This window comes from Egretta garzetta, unplaced genomic scaffold (assembly GCF_000687185.1).
Source record: "Egretta garzetta isolate BGI_Z169 unplaced genomic scaffold, ASM68718v1 scaffold88, whole genome shotgun sequence".
Classification (NCBI taxonomy): Eukaryota; Metazoa; Chordata; class Aves; order Pelecaniformes; family Ardeidae; genus Egretta; species Egretta garzetta.
This window is the reverse complement of record NW_009260408.1, coordinates 369,899-390,545: the sequence shown is the minus strand read 5'-3', so window position 1 is coordinate 390,545 and position 20,647 is coordinate 369,899.

Below are 20,647 nucleotides of genomic sequence, written 5' to 3'. Positions count from 1 at the left end.
CACCTGGAGTACTGCGTCCAGCTCTGGAGCCCTCAGCACAAGAAGGATATGGAACTGTTGGAGTGGGTCCAGAGGAGGGCTACAAAAATGATCTGGGGGCTGGAGCACCTCTCCTATGAGGACAGGCTGAGGGAGTTGGGCTTGTTCAGCCTGGAGAAGAGAAGGCTGTGGGGAGACCTGATTGTGGCCTTTCAGTACCTAAAGGGGGCCTATAGGAAAGATGGGGAAAATCTTTTTAGTAGGGCCAGCAGTGACAAGACAAGGGGTAATGGTTTTAAACTAAAACAGGATAGGTTTAGACTGGATATAAGGAAGAAATTCTTTACAATGAGGGTGTTAAAACACTGGAACAGGTTGCCCAGAGAGGTTGTGGAGGCCCCATCCCTGGAAGCATTCAAGGCCAGGTTGGATGGGGCTCTGAGCAACCTGATCTAGTTAGCAGTGTCCCTGCTCACTGCAGGGGGGTTGGACTAGATGACCTCTAGGGGTCCCTTCCAACCCAAAACATTCTATGATTCTATGATTCTATGAAGCTTCTGGATGTTGACGCTTTCCAAGAGCGACGGAGACGTGGGTCCCCTGGCAGAAAGAAAAACTTGAGCTTGGATGTAACTGAATCTTGGCAAAGGATTTTAACTTTGCTCTTGTAATTGTATTATTTACTGTAAATATATACATTATATAGTATAAAATTACAAATAAAGAAGTTGGTAATTGACATACTTTCCTAAAGAAAAGAGCTGAAAACTTTCCATGCAAGAGAATATAGAGCTAGTAGATGAATTTAAAATATTTTAGGAAAACAAAAACTCCCACAGGGCATTTTTTTTCTTACAAGGGGTCTCTTAACTGAACATTCAATACTACTATTATCAATCAAATTTAAACTCTTTTTACGTTTCAAATGGCATCATCATCATTAATTCTGATAGTGACAGCTAAGTTTGGCTTTCTGTTGAAGCAGCCTGGTAATAAAACACAGCAGAAAAACAACGTATGTATCCTGAAAATGTCATTTTCCTGTATCTGCAGTCCATCAGTCCAAATGATGCTCTTTTTCCACTGTCTGATTAACAGGAACTGCAGAGAATGGTATAAAAAGTGAAAAGTTTGGTTACTTCTCCCCTTTGGTGTCTTGGTCTCCATCCTGGTGGAGAATGGAAAAACGGTCTCAGGAACCTACAAGGCAGGGCACAGGTATGGCCATTAAGAGCTGTTACTGGTACCCATGGCTGAGAAAAGAAAGTCCTCTCTTCTCACATTTCCATCTGCAGCAGGCTTTGGGCAGCTGAAGCTGTCCTTCATAGCCACCAAAAATGTCTGTCATGGAGGCACATGTTGCCAGGGCCGTTGGTGCACTGCGAGGAGACCAGCCCCTTGAGGGTGCCCAGCACACCACTGTCCTTGGGTCCCAGTGCCCCAGGATTTGCTTGGGGCATTCAGTGCCCAGGCAGGGTGAGTGGGGCAGGCCTGGGGCTGATGCCTGGTGTCCAGATTACTGGGGGGACTGGCCTGAGGTCAAGTGGGGCACACAAGGCAGCAAGCCAGGGTCCGGTTTGGCACTGTTCACCAGCAGGGCAGGCCCAAGGCCAGGCCATGGTCACTCTGTGGGTCGGGGTCTGAATCAATGAAGTCCATCACCGGGCACAGGCATGGCTGTGGCAGACTGGGAGATGGGCGCTCCGGGCTCTGGCATTGGTTACTCTCCTTATGCTGCTCGTGGCACGTGGAGGGTTGTCATTGAGGGGCCAAGCTAAGTACAGATGTCTGCCTGGGGCATCGGGCTCTGCACCACACAGGCGACAGATGACATTTTGTTGGCCATGCACAATACAAACAGGCTAAGGACTGACCAGCTGAGGGGCACCTCCGCTGGAAATGGCCTGGGGTTGCCAGTCATCAGCAAGCTGAAAATGAGCCTGCAGCATGCCTCGGCACAAAGAAGGTTAAAGGCATCCTGGGCTGCATTAGTAACAGTTTTAGCCAGTAGGCTGAAGGAAGTGGTTATCCCCCTTTACTCAGCACTCATTAGATCATGCCTAGAGTATTGTATCCAGTTTTGGTACCCCTGATACAAGAAAGACATGGATAAATTGAAACAAGTTCAGAAGAGGACTACCAAGGTGGCTGGGGCTGGGGTGCTTGGCCCATGAGGCTGAGGGAACCACGGGCCGTTCAAAGGAAAAGAAGGCACCTGACAAGGAGCACCTGACAGCAGTCTTCCAAAACTAAGAAGGATGTTACTGTGGAGGTGGATCCAGGCTCTTTAGAGTGGTGCATGGCAGGAGGATAAGAAACAATAGACATAAATTGAAATAAGAGATTCGCAGACTGAATATTTTCACCATGAAGATAGTCAAGCATTGTAAAATAATCTCTCAATAAAGATTGTTCAGTCATGTTGGAGGTTTATGATACCTGCCTGGATAAAGCCCTGAGCTACCCAGTCTGACCTTATGAATGACCTTTTTCTGAGCAGGATGTTGAACTGCCAGAGGTCCCTTCCAAACTGAATTGCCCTCTTATTTGGGGTATGATTTTATTTGCTCTTTTCTGCACAGTGGGTGCACTGTGACAGTGAGAACTAAAGTGTTCTGTGGCTGGTGATTCTAGTGTATTGATTTCAGAGTTGAATCCTTTGGAACTCTATTTCTGTTTTATCAGTTTGGTCTCTGATGGGTGACCTGCTCTTCCCAGAAGAAAATGAACAGGTCAGGTAGTCCCCTCTGGAGCAGGAACATGGTTCTTGACTTGGGAATAACTGAGCTTTGCTCTGGGGAGAGAGACCCATGGAGGCAATGAGAGCATTCAGTACAACAGGAACTGGTAAGAAGAAAAAGAAAGAAACATGCAGACAGAGGCAATGGAAATAAAAAAAAAGTCCTAGGAATCAGGAAGGACAGCCCAGTGTTTGCTGTAATTCTGAATGTTGTGGGGCTTGTCTATACACACAGCAACCAAGCTGCATGAGCAGAGTGCTGATAACAGGTCTGTAGACAACGTCAAAGCAAAACCATGAATCAGGCCCGTTCAGGAGACACAGCCAGAGGTAAAGCTGCAGTGTGGTCCAGGAGACAGAGCCAGCTGTGCCTGAGCATAGTTCCAGCACTGCTCCAGCAAGGAAGGCCAAGGCTTGAGTTTAGATGGAGCTCCTTGGCTCATGGGCAGAGGAGGTGATTGGAGGTCCCAGGGCAGGCGGGACAGGGACATTAAGCCCTATTGGTGCACTCAGAGGCCTGACACATAAGTTGTTCTAAATATTAGAAAAAGCCTATGATTTGTTATGAATGATTGCTCTTTGATAATGATTATATTACGGTATATATAACTTCGCTATAATCGATCAATGTACTTGAGTATCAATAAGTTAAAAAAACAGTTGATTTTAGGAAATTTGCATTCTAGATTGTTTTAAATAGTGTTTATATAGTTGAATAATTTCCCTAAATGGACACCAATCAAAGTGTGAATTTTAGTATGATTGGGTTTTGTTCTGAAAGCCTGTATTCAAGGTAGAAAATTAAAAAGCTTCAAGATTATTGCGCTTCGAGCAAGAGGGATGAAATCTGTGTTGGAAATTCAGACAAGACCTCCACAGTTCTCTGTGAGCCAAAGCCATTTTTTGACCATTAACAGCAACAAGAAAGCGATGGTCTTGTGGGAACAGTAATCAGGAACACAATGTGGTCCCAGAATAATGGCTTAGACTTCTGTCCTGGTTTCGGCTGGGATAGAGCTAATTTTCTTCATAGTAGCTAGCATAGTGCTGTGTTTTGGATTTAGTACCAGAAGAATGTTGATAACACGCTGATGTTTTCAGCTGTTGCCAAGTAGTGCTCAGACCACTGAAGGACTTTTTGAGCTTCTCCTGCTCGCCCAGGTGCATAACAAGCTGGGAGTACAGCACAGCTAGGACAGCTAACCCAAACTGACCAAAGAGCTATTCCATACCATATAACGACATGCTCAGGGGGGGTTAGTTCGGTCGGTCGGTCAGTCGCGGGGAGACTGCTCGCGGCTCGGGGACTGCTCGCGGCTCGGGACGGGCTGGGCATCAGTCGGCGGGTGGTGAGCAATTGCATTGTGCCTCATTCGTTTTGTATATTCTGTATATTCTGTTATCATTCTCATTATTACTATTATTATTATTTTCTCTTATTAAACTGTCTTTATCTCAGCCCTCAGCTCTAACCTTTTATTTTCTTTCCGATTCTCTCCCCCATCCCACTGAGGGAGGGGGGAGTGAGCGAGTGGCTACATGGTGCTGAGTTGCCAGCTGGGTGAAACCACGACAACTTCTTTTCTCTTTCTCTTCTTTGTGCCTCTCCAGTGAAGGAAAATCACAGAACTGATAGAGTTGGGCTATCATTTTAGGTCCCTGCTGAAAATAACAGAAGATACAAAACAGTTTAACACAAAGCCTCCACTGCTATAAGAATAATTTGACAGTGTCTTCTTGAAAAATTAGATATGTCATTACATAAAATATAGAAAAATTAGACATGTCATTACCTACTTATCAGTACTTGGAACACTTCCTCCTATGGTGAAAGAGCAAGAAATGTGATCTGGCTTTTGTGGGTATGTAATGATAAGTTTTTCCAGAGTTTCAGGTGGTGGTCAGACCTTTGTTACTCCTACTGAGTAGGAGCACTATATAGGGAATTTAAAATTAAGGTGGTTTTGTAGAATTTCACAGAAATCGGTATAGTGTCACCGAGAAGTCTTGTAGCTTTGTGATCATGGCCCAGCCATCAGATACGATTCGGCTGGTTTTTGCATTTCACTTAGGCAGATTGCCCTCACTCAGGCTGTAGCTTTGGACAGTTGGCACTGAAGACACTGAACATAAAAAGAACTTCAAACCATCCTTGATCAAATATAAAATGCATATTTTTGAGGGATGAGAGCAGCCCTCTGTAAACATAATGCCAACTGAGAAGTCTTGGTGTTATGTTGTGACATTTGAGGGTATGTGAGGAAATAAGTAGTTCAAAAAAGTAGCTGCCTTTCCTGCATTAACTAGCTCATAAAACCAGATAGCCGATGATGTCTGCCTGGCAATGGTGCTTTAGCTCGTACCATGATTCAGGTGCAGTCAGGGTTGTGCACCTACCTGTTAAAAAGGTCCAAGCATAAAAGAGGCACCTTGACCTCTTCCTCTTTAATTTCCTCTAAGTATTGGGAAGAACAAATCTTTTTTAATGACAAGACACCTGCTATAATATTAATGTACATTTTCAACACTGGTCTGATTTAGTGTTCTTGGTGCTCTTGTGCGCTCTTGGAATTGGACATCTAGGTCTCTGATACGGTGACGGTTTGCTCTTTTTTCCCTCAAGATGTGGGACTGAGCAGAGATCAGTGTGGAATTAGAATTCACCTGTTGTGCGTTACACAGACTGAATAATCAAAATTTGCTTTAACCAAGGATTTTACCCCAACTTTTCAATATTTTTTTTTAGCTTAATACTTCGCCACTGAATATTTTTGTATATAAAAATAACAATCACAAAATAAAGTATCAGCTTCAGCTGCAAAAGTCCTATTGAATTTTCTAGCCATTGATGCCCAAGCAATTTTATTTTGTGAACTACCACAAAGCAGCAGAACCTGACAAAGAGTCAGTCACACAGTGGAAGTTGTCAGATGCGCTGGGTCCCATAGCAAGGTGGAACCATGGTGATATATGCCATCTGCTGAGACACCCCCACCCACCCCCTCCCCAACCCCCCCGGGACACACTAGCACATTCTCAGGTCATAGAATCTGCCTGAAACTGTGACTCGTTAAATGAAAGGTAACTGTTGGCAAGCTGTAGCCATAAATGCCAACTGGCAAAGCTGGTTTGAGCAGGCCACTTGCAAAGCCTCCTAGAGAGCTGGTGGTTCAAAGGCTGAGGTGTGGAAACTACTGCATTTCACTGTAGGCTCAAGACCTCTTTTGTTACACAGCTTTTCACATTTTTAACCAGATGAGTATTAGAAATGCCATGTTCTTCCTTTCTAAAATGTTAAGACAGGTTTTCCTAATGACACACAAATAACATAGCCTTCAGATAAATGACTGAAATTGTTGAATAATCAAAATATTTCAATTAAAATTTTCTTCAGATTGGTGTTCATGTTGTTTTGTTTTCACTAGGCAATTCACCAGATGAAGTGTTCATAAAAGTTACAGAAAGAGTAAAGAAAATTTATGGAAATACTTCATAGGAATTAAATAAAATATTTTTACCCTGAAAACATTATTTGATGATGTATGTTAAGTCAGGTATCACAGAGAAGCATATGCCATTTCATCCATGCATCCAGAGCCGCTCAAATTTTTAATTACAAAAACCAGTGCACACACAGCATACACACCAACAGTTACTTCCAGAAATGATCTGTAGAAGTCAGTGCCTTTGAAAAAATCTTAACCTTTCTGATATGTAAGGTACTGACTGCACTTTTTTATTATGGTACTTAACCACTTACAGAGACCATTCTAAATTGTACATGTTATGAATGATTTGTCTATATTCTTCCGAAGTTACTGATGCTTAAAAAAAGACCCATCTAAAACACAGTTTTCACTAGTTGAATTCAAATCCCATAAATGCATTTTCTTGGATTTTCTGAGTTTTCGCTCTGCTTGACAGTGCCGCTATTGCAGTTTTTTATATAAAGTTCTCATGAAGCAGCATCAATTGTTTTGCTGATACCAGTCAATTTTTACTACATTCCTGCTCTCTGCAAGTTTTCTGTTTCTTGCCACAAGATCAGCCGATTTTGCTTTTAGGAGGTTTATTCTTTCTAAATCTAGCAATACTTATCACTAATGATTCCACTGCTGATTGGAGGACTTGAAAAAGATTCTCTAGGAGGCTGCTGTAACCTGTGTCCATCTGTATCGATGGTGTTAGATGAAGTTCAGAAACCCACTAGGAAGGTCTCTTCATGAACCATGACCCCAAAAGCAATTCTTCCCAACATAGGAAATGCTTTCCTTTAAAAGCTATTTTATTCTTTTACATCTGGCAGTGGCTATTTTGGCTTGTACCAAAAGCATTAATCTTCTTTGTGCAACATAGATCATCAACTGAGAGAGGAATTACGGCCCGTTGAGAAAGTTTTCTGACGATGTTGCCTTACTCAAAAGGCAAAGCAGCTGGACAGAGAGACCATGTTAAGACTGCTTGTTAAGTTCTAACTTGGCACTGTCTCCATGACAGATTTAGTTGGAGCAAATGTTTAGGTCATACTACTCAAGCAAAAGTGAGCAAAGGCAGAATACAGCAGTGCAGTAAACGTGCCGATGTTGTAACCCTGCATCTGACTGCCTGTAAAATCTTGTAGATACCTTATTATAAATCCTGTACTTGATAAAGCTGGGACAGCTTGCATTTGAAGTAATTGCTGCTCCATCTGCAAAATAATTGGATCAAATAGGAAGAAGGAGATCATCATTAAATATGCAAGATTTTGCCAACGCGAAAACTAGACTTATATTTTAGAGGCTGAAGAATCTAAGTACTTCAAAATGCTGTATTCATCTCAGCTTCACAACAGAAGTAATCAAACTGTGAATGTCCATGCATGTGTGTGCAACCAAAGGCACCGATTTTCCACACTCATAAAGAAACTGGTCTTTCACAGAAGTGTATAAAACCAAGTTTACTGAGAATTCACAGCCAGCTGAGTGCATGATGCCAAGCATGAGGTATAATGATGTCATTTACAATGGTGACACAAACATATGAAACTTTGTATTGGGTGGATGATCAATGAGAAAGAATAATTAAGAATCCACATTGAAATTTTAATGGGCACTAATGGACCCAAATGTGTAGCCAACTTTATAAGGAAAGAAGTCCTGCTTCATTTACCCCAGTTTTGAAAGAAGTTCAGGGAAGGTTCTGGCAACGGGAAAGTCAGAATGAGCATCCACTACATGGCAGATAAACCAACTCAGAATAGATGTTTTCCTTACTATCACCACCCTAGAATTACATTGATCCCATTAAAGTATTTCAGATAATGCCTGCTACTTCATACAAAGTACCGGTATTCCATTTAGAGCAGCAGCTATATCCACTGGGTTTGCAGGCAAGCTTAATTTCCAGCTGCTTGTGGAAAATATTTCTGCTGCCTCTGAACCCCCCGGTGTTTTTCCAGTCATCTTATTGCTAAGGCTAAACCAAATACATATTATCTACTACTTTAACTTATGTTTAGCTGAGCCATTAAACGTACTATTACAGCGTACTCTTGCAAACTTCATAGACTGAAAGATTTAAGATTAAATGATAGGTCTAGAAGCCTGAGAAAATTCCCATAGACATGTTGAAAACACTTCTTTTCAACAGTCAACTAAGTATCAAGGCTACTTCATGATCAAATCAAGATCTGCAGACACGACAGCCTGCACGCTCGTTCTTAGAAAATTTTAATCTTTGTCCTTGTCCTTCAGTGGAGTTTCTTTCCAGAGCATCTTGGCTTAATAAATGCCTTTCAAGAAGGCTTTAGTACAAGTGAGAGAGTACTTGTGTAGCAATCTTGAGTTCTTATCAGCTGTATAGTGATCAGGTGAAGGAATAATTGATTTCAATCAGCAACACCTGTTTTTATAATTGCTCAAGTGATTATAATTCAATAATAAAAAGCCAATTTAACTATCTTTACTCAGATATTAACCTCTGATATACAGCATAAGAGTGAAATTGCAATTGGTTAAATTCCCTTAAGAAAACAATTGATATCATACATTTATCCTATTTTGGTCTGTATCTTTCTTATTTTCCCTTGTTATTTTACTTTTTCTCAGAATAAAATATATTTACACTTTCTTAATTGAAAGACCCCTATTGCTACCCATTTTCTACCAAAGTCAAATATGCCCCATCTCTCAAAAGGTTCAACTCTTTTCATTTTATCTCATAGTTATCTTTTTATTACTTGCTATTTTCATGATGGCATGACATTGTTGACACATAACTCAACTTGTGATTTCCTATAATACTTAGATCTATTTCTGCAAAACTACTGCTTAGCCAGTTATTCTCCCTCCATTTTTGTGCACTTTCTCTTTCCTACCCAAGTGTAAATATTTGCAGTTGTTCTGACTGAACTGCACCCAGTCTTTTTTCTAGGCATTCCTCCATTTTGTCAAGATAATTTGTATTCTAAGCCTGTATTTCTTCATTCTTGCAGTCATTCCCAGCTTTGTGCTGTGTGTTGCAGGCTCTCCAGTCCATCTTCCAGGACTCTAATAAAAATATCGAATATTAAGATGTTCAAGAGACGTTACTGCAGATCTCTTCTCAGGACATCTTATCATTCTACCAACTAAATTAATATTAGCTACTAATTAATATTAACTACTAAGATACTGTGTTTCCTTCTTATTATTTTTTTATGAGATTTTTGTTCTGAAAACAGAAGTAAAGATAACTCCATGATCCTCCCCCCGCCCAGCTTTCTTCTCCCTTCACAAATTAAACCAGGAGTTTGTCTTTTTCAGATCTTTTGACTTCTCCCTCTCTTCTGTGAGTTCTCAAAAATAGTAGCAAATCTTCTTGTGACGAATGTTTGACCCAGAGTATTCTACAATGAATTTTTTTTGTCATAGCTGATCTGAAAACAACCAAATATATTCTATAACCTGCTCTAGTAACCTGTTTTACTCTTTGTCTCTGATGTCTGAAGAAAAAAAAGAAATTAAATGTGTTGATCTTCTCAGTCTCATTTGTCCATATCATTAATTGTTCTAGAACAAGCAGACCAAAACTTTTCTGTTCATCTCCTTAGCACTGATATGGTTACAGAGAGTATGAGGACACATCACTTGTAGCCCTCATTAGGTATCTCACACAGGCATTTCTAATTTAATCTGTGTACTTAAACTATTTTTTATGGTTGTTCTTACTAACCTGACCTGATTTCTACCTTCTGTGTGCTTTTTTCCTAGCTAGGATATGAATCTCTACAACTTCTGTTCTCAACAATATGAAGTACAATGTCGCCCATCTTGGCCACCCGGTACTGGAAAGTAGGGGCAACATTTTTTCCTTCCTTTTGTTTTGTTATGAAAGACATAGTTATTATAATTTATCCAACCAGCAGCCAGGATTAATGTTTTATGATCCTACTGGAAAAAGAACATATAACTCAGGTTTTGCTTTGGCGCCAATCACGAGCAAGAGGAGTGCAGCCACCTACGGGACATTGCTGTCAATTCTATCTCCATGGTGCCACCTTCTGACAGGCTGAACACAGCCACGTCGGCGCCGCATGACAGCCAGCTCCAAAGGCAAAATAGTGCTGCAAGGAAAAAGGGCTTACGCAGCGGGATTGGCCCTGTGAGAACACATCTGCCTGAGACTGGAGAGATGTGGGCGTGAGGATCAAAAAGGGAAAGTTTAGGAGCATGACCTGGCCTGTATCTTGTTTTCTCTACTGTATGCAGAACAAAGAGGGGTTCCTTTCAGTCTACTGGGCACTAAGACTCAAACGTGCAAATGCTGATTGCCAGGTTTATGTCAAGTTGAGTGATCAGTAATGAAAGAAAAAACAGAAAATATTTTAAAATTTATTTTACAGGAAAAAACTTGAAAACACCAGTAATTGTGCAACTCTGTTCATGTCAATTCAGGGTTAATCTACAATGTGGTGACAGCAGGACTAATAGACATGTTTTCAGTGGAGAGAGAATTGCTGAAGTTGATATTGAAGGCTTTCACAGTGACTTGCCACAGGTCCTGAGTGGCTTATACAGAGATGAAAGCAAACACAAGTCACTCTGTCATCAGCATGAAATGTATGTCTTGCACTCTTGACTTAATTTCTTGGTCCCTATTTTTCTTTCTAATTCCCTCTGTTTCTTATTTAACCTCATCTAGGAGACAACAGGAGAATGTAGACCTGGGTTGAATGTTACATGCTGACTCAAATCCTTCTTTCAGTACTTGAGTCCTATGAAAGGAAATATCATCACTACCTACTGATACAGGTATTGTAAACTAGGAGAATCTACGGATTTTTCCTATACATCGAAGTGCTCCTGTATGTACCTGGTTAAAGAGGACTGAGAAATAGGTCCCTGCCCATCTTGCTTACTGTTGACTCAAATCTTAAAAGCAATACCGCTGAAAACGCATAAGGAAAATATAATGCATCTCAGTCTATCTTGACCTCTAATATTCCTCAAAGTATTAGAGTTACTGGAGTGACTTTAGTAAAAGTATCAGAGTGTTAGACCTCTAATACTTCTAAAAGTTCTGCTGAGAAGTATAAAAATAAATTTAAGAAGCAAAATCAACAGATATGTCTATAAGATGGTGTGGGGAAAAGAATCTGATGGAGGGGTTAGTCTTTTGAGAAACTGGTCCTCTTCATAGTACAGCTCTCTTAATTCTTCTGAAATGATGTGAAGCCCCCATACAAAACTGAATGAATTAAAGAAAATTCCTGTCACTGTAAGTTTTAAAAGATAATATTTCTCTGACTTTTCTGTTATAAGGGTTAGCCGCAAAAAGTGTGCCATGAGAAGTTGACACCTGATACTCAAAGCGTGAATTGCTTTGTTTAGTTCTGACGTTTCAGATAATTGCACATTGTTGCCCTTTCTAAGGGCATAATGCTTACAAGGCAGAAGGCTTGAAGAAACCAGGGGGCTTGGACTCTCTGTCCAAGAAAATAGTGCTGCGGGGAGAGGAGCCTAGCAGTAAGCAGCCTTGGCAAATTCTAGAAAATTAAAACTATTCAAGAGGCTTTTCTTTTTGTTTGTTTGCTTAGTTTTAAAATTATATTCTCAGTGGAGATATCTGGAACACTGCCTATTTGCATCAACATGAGGCAAAAATTCTGTCATATTATTTAAAAAGAGCTGAATCTGATTGAACAGCAAAGCTACTCCTTGGTACATGACTTGATCAAATATATTTCTTTTTTGTGTCTATGGCTATACCCTGCCTTCCCCTCTTTAGAGAGCCTGTCTGTCCAAAGGGGCAGTTACAATTTTGGGAATTTCGCAACACATTTTTATGGAGCATCTAAACAAGATGTTTTCTATCATATGGAACTCATTCATTGTTTTCTCTAGGTTGCTATCCTTGCTCAATTCTAGATCACTGAAAATACAGGATCACGGTGCGTGGCAAAACATTACAGCACAGGTCTACTTGCACAAGGTTTCTTCGCTGTCTTACAGACAATCTGTAAAGAAAGAGAAAATGGCTCATTATGAAGCTATCTAGAGATGATTTTGCAGATCCCCAAAATATACTTTCCACAATGTGGGTTTTTTTCTTTATGGGAGGGCCAAGGTCTTTGACCAAAATACGTTTGTAGGCTTCTCTTAAACAACAGATAAAAAAATCAGAAATGTGGATGTATTTGTTGAGAAACTTGCTGAGTTTTCCAGGTCACAGAAGACCATTTCCTGTCAGGCCAAGAAGAGAGCTAAACCACTGGTTTGTTTATGGGTGAATAAAAATCCTGTGGTTTTAGAGTGCTTTGTGTGTGTGGGGGGGGAGAACAGGGGAAGGCAGGGAGTTGTTGGGTTTTTCATCTTTGTAAAATAAAATCATGTTATTTATGTGCTTGTTTCACCAGCAAGTGATTGCACTTAGTAGACCTTCAGGTTTTGGAATAAAATCTTTCTTTAACAAGCCTTACCTGACCAGAGTAAGAAAGCCTGGATCAAATACAAGTGGGGGTCAGTTCCAGAAGTAAACATCTATCTGCCCTATAACCAGGTCTACTCTTCACTTGCTGAGGCCTTAGCTGGCTCTGCTACTTCTCCAAGCAGGGAAAACATCAAATCTTGACCTTCAGTTTCCTCCACATGCAGATTATGGGACAGTTGTCACCTTTGGGATTTGTGGAGGGCTGGTAGGAAAGATGTGACAATAACTCTGTGCTTCCTGGTTTTAGGAAGCTTCCTGGTTTTCTGTCTCTTGAAGAGTAGAAATCAACTGGGCGTATGGGTACGCCTGGAACCATTCCTTTTCCCATTGTCTCATACAGCATCCTGGTTTAGTTGTGTGTGAGCACTGCATTTTGGAAGGACTAAACCTACTTGATAATATGTCCTTATAAATGCTGAAGTAAAATACACAGAGCCCTACACAGAGCATCAGCATAGCAATTGCAATCTGAAACAAGACCTCAGCCTGAGTGAGTTTGCGAGGTTTTGTGGGTGGGTTTGAAAGAAAGAAAGAAAAGTGCTGGGATCTAGGAATGATTAATGGAAGTTAATCCAGAAATGCTGCCACGCAGCATTCCAAGTAAGAAGAGTTGACTGATTCAGCCTGTGCAGTTTGTATGCAAATTGATCTTGCACAGGGAGAGAGATTGTTTTTGACAACTTGACTCTAGCAATGCTCCAAGGCACCTAGAACGGTCCTACTTTCTATTTTCTCCAGTTCCTCATATTCCTTGAGGTGTTGATAATGAAAGTCTCCTGCCCAAACGGCATGTAGCTCATGTTGTCAGAGACAGCAAATATACATGGTAGCTTTCATATTTCTCTGTGAAATCTTTTGACTTTTTTCATGCCTTTTCCACAGGGCAAGCTGTGAAGTGACATATAATTTCTGTCACCTGTGTTGAGATTTCAGCAATAGGATTACAAAAGATGTACAGGTCTCTAAAAAAACATTTAGAAAATGGTGTTTGAATGATCTTTGGACTCCCTTTAAGCTTCAAAGGAGCTGCAACACTTTCTCCTTAACCTCAGTAATTACTGCTTAAAAAAAAAAAAAAAAAGCAGATTTTAAAAAGAAATCATGCAATCTAGAAACATACTTTCCATCTGTGTATTGCGGCTGAAATCCAAAATAGGCCAGCTGGTCATAGCACAGCTCACATATTCACGGTATCTGTCCTCTGAATAAGTCATTTCATCATAAACAGTGGAAAGCAAAAAGCGGAGCCTTTACCTCTCTGATTTTCTCCTTGTATTTGATGCTCAAAGGACTGGCAGGTACTAAAAGATTCCTCTCTGATGTTAAATTTGATATTGTCATTGCATTTTATTTGCTGCTCAAATATGTCTTTTTAAAACCGTGATCCAGGATGTGGAGTGGAATGTTTGTTGTGGCAAATGCCTCTCTTCATTGGAGCAGTTTGGTCTGGCAGTGTTCCCAGTTTGCTTTAGATTTAGCAAGTTGTGCTCAATCCCTTGAATTTTGTTCTTGCTTTTTGTGGCACTCTCTCTATGTCTTGAGAGCTCTTGGAGTTTTACAGTACTGTCTTTCAGTATCTACATTTTATATCTAATCAACAAGGACTGATCCCAGCAGACTAGAAATTCCTCTTTAAGTAATGGGATGTCTCTACTTTCTTCCCATCCATATTATTCATTTTGCTTTAGGGAGCAGACACTGTGCATAGAGGCTGCAACTGGCCTCACTCCTTCCCCAGGCCGGGATGTTTTGAACCAGTGATTATCACTCTGTGCCCAATCCTTTTAGATAAAAGAGAGAAATGATGTGTCAGGTAAGGGGGGAGGCATGAAAGGTAAAAACTGTGGTAATAGCACCTATGGATCATGAAGGGGAAAGTTAGCAATTTTAGTCTTTTAAGGTGATCTAAACCAGTTTTGATCGGATACAATGGATACAGAGCCAATGACCAAGCTCTATCTGAAACTTAACCAGTGAAGGAATTATCAACGTGACTGAGGAAACTCCTGCAGTTATGAAAGATGCTCAGGCTTTGACTAGCAGTCTATCGGTGTGGGGGCACCAAGCTGTGTAAAACTGTTTGGGGAGCCCTCCCCATCTCTTTTGGTGGCCCCTCCACTGAACTTGTTGCAGTTCATCAAAATCTTTCTTGCTCTGGGGAGAATTATGTTGAATGTTCATAAGAACTAGAACAAATGACAGCTGAACTTATGGTTTGGTGCTTTACTATTTTATCTGGTTTTACCTTCTTCAAGTACAAATCTGGACAGACTGTGCATAAAGTGCTTTGTCTACCTAATGGCCAGACTTCAGGATAATTCAGTGATGGAAAGCATGAGGCTACAGTCTATATCTTCAGCAAATGGGTGTTAGGTTTGGAGTGGGAACATATGCAAAAGAATGTCTGCTTTCACAAAAGTAACTGAACCCTTTGCTGCATGTACAGTGTGGTTTCCATGCGCAGGCAGTCGTGCACCCCTGCATTATACCTCCATGGCTAAATAACTACAAGCACAGCTTTACTCTCAGAAGAATATGACTATGCTTCATAATTGCATCTGTGTGTTAACATGATGCCTCCTCCTCATTAGCAATAGTATTCACTCTAATTGTATGGCCTTTTCTGTACTCTTTAAAAGATATCAACTTGTTCCATTTCCTTTTTTTTTTTTCTTTAATAACAAAATATCTCCTTTGGTAATCAGTTACAAAGGTACATAGGTACATTTACTTGATACAGGTTTACTAGCATTACAGAATCATTTAGGGAAAAGGGAACTTCTGGAGGTCTCTAGTCCAACACCCAACTCAGAGCAGGACCACTTCCAAAGTTACAGCAGGTTGTTATCTAGTGGGTATTTGAATATCTCCATGGATTGAGGTTCTACATCCTCTCTGGGCTACCTGATCCAGTGTTTGACCCCTCTAATCATGCAGATTTTTTCCTTAGATCTAGTTGGAATGTTCCATGTTGCAACTGGTGTCTATTGCCTTTTATCCTTTTATTATGCATCTCCAAAAAGAGTCTGTCTTTCTTCTCTATAACCATCCATTACTTAGTCATGCTGCAGTTGTTTACAGAGCTGTATGAGTGGCTGGTGAAGAAAAACAGGTACTCTGAATAGCTGTCAAGTCGAAGCAATTAAAACCAGAACCTGCTGGGCAGAGGCCTCTGCAAGCCAGGAGAGAAGTTCAGCTGGTCTGAGTGGCTGGACGAAGCATTAATTGTTTCACCTGGGGATACAAAAAGAAAAGTGATATAGGTACCAAAATGCCTATTTATGGCTCTGCTTGCTCATAATTAAAGAAAGTTTCCCCTTGTGCCAGTTGTGCGAGAATTATTCCAATTGTGCCACATAATAGTTTTTCCAAAAGGTAATAGATGGCAGCTTGGAAAAAATTGGTCCTAAATGAACCCTGCAGGTCCTACTGGGAGGACGAAAGGATTCCTTCTTCTTCTGTGTGGGTTTGGGGCGTGCTTTTCTCAGTGAAAATTATCACAGTTGTTCAATCCTGTGAGCTATGCCTGTCCGCTGCATTCGTTCTCAACCCAAGGTGGACATACTGGAGTGCATCCTGGTCACTCCACCTCCACTATGCCCTGTGCTTGTTCTAATACAAAACTAGAGAAGAGAACGAGTCCCTCCTTGTGGGGATTTTGTGATATAAAGTTTCACACAGGGTTGGTATCCAAACAGGACAATTGATCCCTGAGATAAGATTTGAGGTTTCAGTCTCTCTGGAATGCAGGTGGAACAGAGGACTCTCTGCATTCTCCCAGACCTCTCATCTCTCTCTGTGGCCTGGTTTACATCATGTGTTCATTTCTCTCTTACCTTTGTGGTAAGACACGGGCTACGTGCACCTGCTAGGTTAGTCCCAGGATGAACAGCTCAGTGCAAATGGATTTCATTGCTTTTGAACTCCTGATGAGATCAGGTGGACCATTCAAGCAAAGCTGGCAGTCTTTTCATGTTTACTTGGATGGTATTATATACAATAGATTCTGCTTCCTATCCCAGATTTTTTTTGTTCAAATCTGGTTGTGTGTGAGTGGCCCAGGCACAAACAATTGTTGCCATTCAAGCAGGATTAGATGTGGCTTATAACCCTCCAGATTTGTTTATTTGCGATGTTGTTCCATCCTTAGAGATGCCTGATTGTTGAGGTCTGTGCTTAATTCTTTACCTACTCATATACTTAGCTTTACTCAGTTAAGTAATGCTGCTGAAGTTTAGCATGGGTCTGTTAGATCAAGGTCTGCCTCTGTATTAACTTAATGTAATGAAAATGTAAAATAACCAGAGCAAACCCCTACTCTAACTACATATACAATCAAATACGCCCTCCAGTAATTGGATCTGTAGGATAGAAAGCAAAACATTGCAAATGGTACTGGTTTGCAATAATTCATAATCCTTTAAGCATATAAATCCACCAGACAGCTTAGAAGTGCAATTTCTGCCACCAGCTATGTTGAAAATGCACTTGCATACTTAGGACTAAGCTATGGCATCAAGCAACAAGCTATGCTCTAGGGATAGTGTAGAGCCCCTATCACTCCTGTGCCGGGTCTGGGAGTTGTCATGTCTTAGGGAGGCGCAGTGCCTCCAGAGCTGCTCCTGCATCACTATTAATTAGGGCGCAGTTTGCACTCCTTTCTGCATCTTGTCAGCTTCAGTGGCTGGTGTGCAGGATGAGATAGTCTCGTCCCCTTAGTGTATGCCATAAGAACCGCTACAGCGGGTCAGATCGAAGGTCCAGCCAGCCCCAACACACATTTTCTGACAGTGGCCTGCAGCAGATGTTTAGAGAAAGAGAAGCAGAACAAGGCAATTATAGAGCGATACTTTTCAGTGGTTTGCCGGGAAACCAGGAATGTGGGGGCTTCTTGAGCCAGATATCGTCTCTACACTTTAGCATATGATAGCTGTATAGGCTGCCAGTGAACTTGTTTTAATCTCCCTTTGAATTATTTTTACTCTTCCTGCCTCCCCAATATCCAATGGCAATGCATTCCATAACGATTCTCTGGTGTGTGAAAAAGTGATTTCTTCTGCTGTCTTTACCTACCACCTGCTAACTTCACTGGATATTCCCCTCCCCGCCCCCCTGGTCACCCTCCCATTCTTGCACTACAAGAATAAAATACTTAGCCCCAGTGGGCAGCAACATCCTTAGCTGGAAATTGGTCCCTTCCTGTCCACTGCTTGCGCAAGGGGTACAAGTGGGAAAAAGGATATTTTGTGCCCAGGTTTTGCACAACTGCATGAAAAAGAAAGGGATACAATCTGGCAGCCACCCACAACAGTTGCCTTGTATTTAGGAGAGGAGAAGGCTCGGATGCGTAGCTTCTTGCCACAGACGACGGCAAAGATCGGGCAGAGATCCCTTTCTGCACCAAGAACAGAAAACACCTTTTAGTGAAAGCCAAGCATGTTTCTAACAGACTAGTTCTGAAGAATGTGGAGGGGATGTTTTTCCTTTAAGAAATATCCGTTCAAGTTAATCGAAACATCTGTGAAAAAATCGTTACATTGTTTTCTTTCAAAAAGAAATGACACTTCAGTTCAAACCTTTTGAATGATACTTAGATTTTGCTTTAGAGGAATGTTTTGTTTCATTTCAAAATTAAGTTTACTGGAGTTTAATTTTAAAGAAAACAAAGAAAATGAAGAAAAATGCAGTGAAAGCAAGAAAGCCTGCCTTCCCTTCCATTGTGAGCTGCTTCTGATCAAAAATGCTCCTCACCAAAATAACAAGTCCCCTCCACCTCCTCTAATATGAAGGATTAGACCTGTTAGAAAAGTGCTAGAGACTTTGTCTTTAAAATGGTCTTTGGCAGGCTGTGTGTGCCACACAGCCCAGACCTGGTGACTGGTAATTATGATCAAAATTACATTTTACTATATTTACATATTTTAAATTAGATTCCAGGTAGCTAACTGCAAGAGAACGAGAGAAGGATATTTACAAAACTGCATTTCATTCTTTCCTCCCTTCTATGTTTTATTTGGTCAGAGTTTTCCACAAAAGAATCAGGATTCTTAACCTATGAACTCCAATGGTTGTAAACTGAATGACGAGCATAATTTAACATATTAACTTTTGTATTTTTTTAATATCTCAGCTATAGAAAATCTCCTCTTGGCCCTGCTGACATGGAAATCAAAATAGATTTCTCTATTATTCTTAGAGGGGACCAAAATGTGAGCTGATACTGAAAGAGCGACCGAACAACCACCCCTATCTCCCCACAGTACGAAAAAAAGATACAAAAAGAATTAATGCCTTCAAAGGCCTTATTTGACATTTCTCCCTGTCATTTATTTATTTAATTCCTGGACAGGCAGAGTGAAGTAAAATCAGGTTTAGTACTGCTAGCAGGCTAATGGAGACTTTGCGGGTGCAGGAAAAAGGTTCTGAGAAGCGATGACTGAATGTTCTTGATAATGACCTTTCCAGCAATCGATCAGTATTTATTTTAGGAAAAGTCTGAAATATATGTAATATCAATAAACTGCAGAGAAGTGTTCTCCTGTAAGTCAATGTGATTGCCAAAAGACTACTGTTACGTAAATTAAAATCTGCTAATTGTTTAGTGTTGCCAAATGTTTAACTGGCCTCTGAAACTTGGCATACACAGTGAAAATTAGTTACCAAATAGATAAAACAATAGCAATTATCCAGGAAATGTGATCTTGTTCTCTTAAGCTGTGTGCTGAGATGGAGTGCTGCGCAGCCTTTGGCTCACGCGGGATGGGTCAGGTGAGCAGTGAGATGCCCAGGATGCAGAAGTAGCTGTGAGAGGTGCAGAGAGCTGGGCAGCTTGCAACAGCAAACACAGCTTGGCTCTGAGCTTGGTGAAGAAGCACACAGCAGAAGGTGCAGCAGCAGTAACGGCACCATATTTTGCATGATGGAAGGCCTCTGTATGCTGGTCTACAAATCTCAGCTGAAGGGTAGGGTGTGGTTGGGAGAAATTTCTAGGGATGGTTGTGTCCTTCGTAATGTCTTGGTCTTTGAAGGTATCAGTCTTTGATGGCTTCTGAAGGATGGTATGTTCTGAACTCAGGTACTTTGGTTGACTGCCTGGAGTTAGACAGGGTAATTTTGGGTCAAAGAGATGAGACTGGGTCTACCTGTTAGCTCTCTGGCTCCAGCCAATACCACCTGGCCTTAGATGACTACAGTGAGATTCCTTTTGGGCTCCCCAAGCATTTTAGCTCATAATTAATTTCATTCCAAAGAAATGGTGTAACAGCAATGCCTGTTTCTTTCCACTGGCTAAAAAGAGAATCTAGATGACTGATTCAAGTGCTACTTGTCTGCAATGAGTCTCCTTCTCTGGAGATATTCAAAGCCCGCCTGGATGATGTCCTGTGCAACCTGCTCTAGGTGAACCTGCAGGACGGTTGGACTAGATGATCTCCCAAGGTCCCTTCCAACCCTTGCCATTCTGTGATTCTGTGAATGAAAAAAATATCTGCAAGTTAGGTGAGATCAGGGGCCCATTTACGATCTCTATGGATTGTGACCATTATGAACTTCTGAATACACACTCACACTATTCTGGCTATGTGTCAAAGACTTGGCATGATGTTGCTCTAAGGGGAAAAATATTCATGTTTGGTTTCTTTGATCCGGCTGTGGAAAGCTCAGTGCAGGAACCAAGCCTGGAAGCAGCAGAAGGAAGGTTAGGCTTACAGCAATACTTCCAATTGGCTACATTTGAGCTTCCAGAGGTCACTCCTTTCCTATAGCTACATATAATCATATGATCATAGAATCATAGAATCATAGAATCATAGAATCATAGAATCTTTTGGGTTGGAAGTCATAGAATCATAGAATCATAGAATCATAGAATCATAGAATCATAGAATCATAGAATCATAGAATCATAGAATCATAGAATGTTTTGGGTTGGAAGGGACCCCTAGAGGTCATCTAGTCCAACCCCCCCGCAGGAGCAGG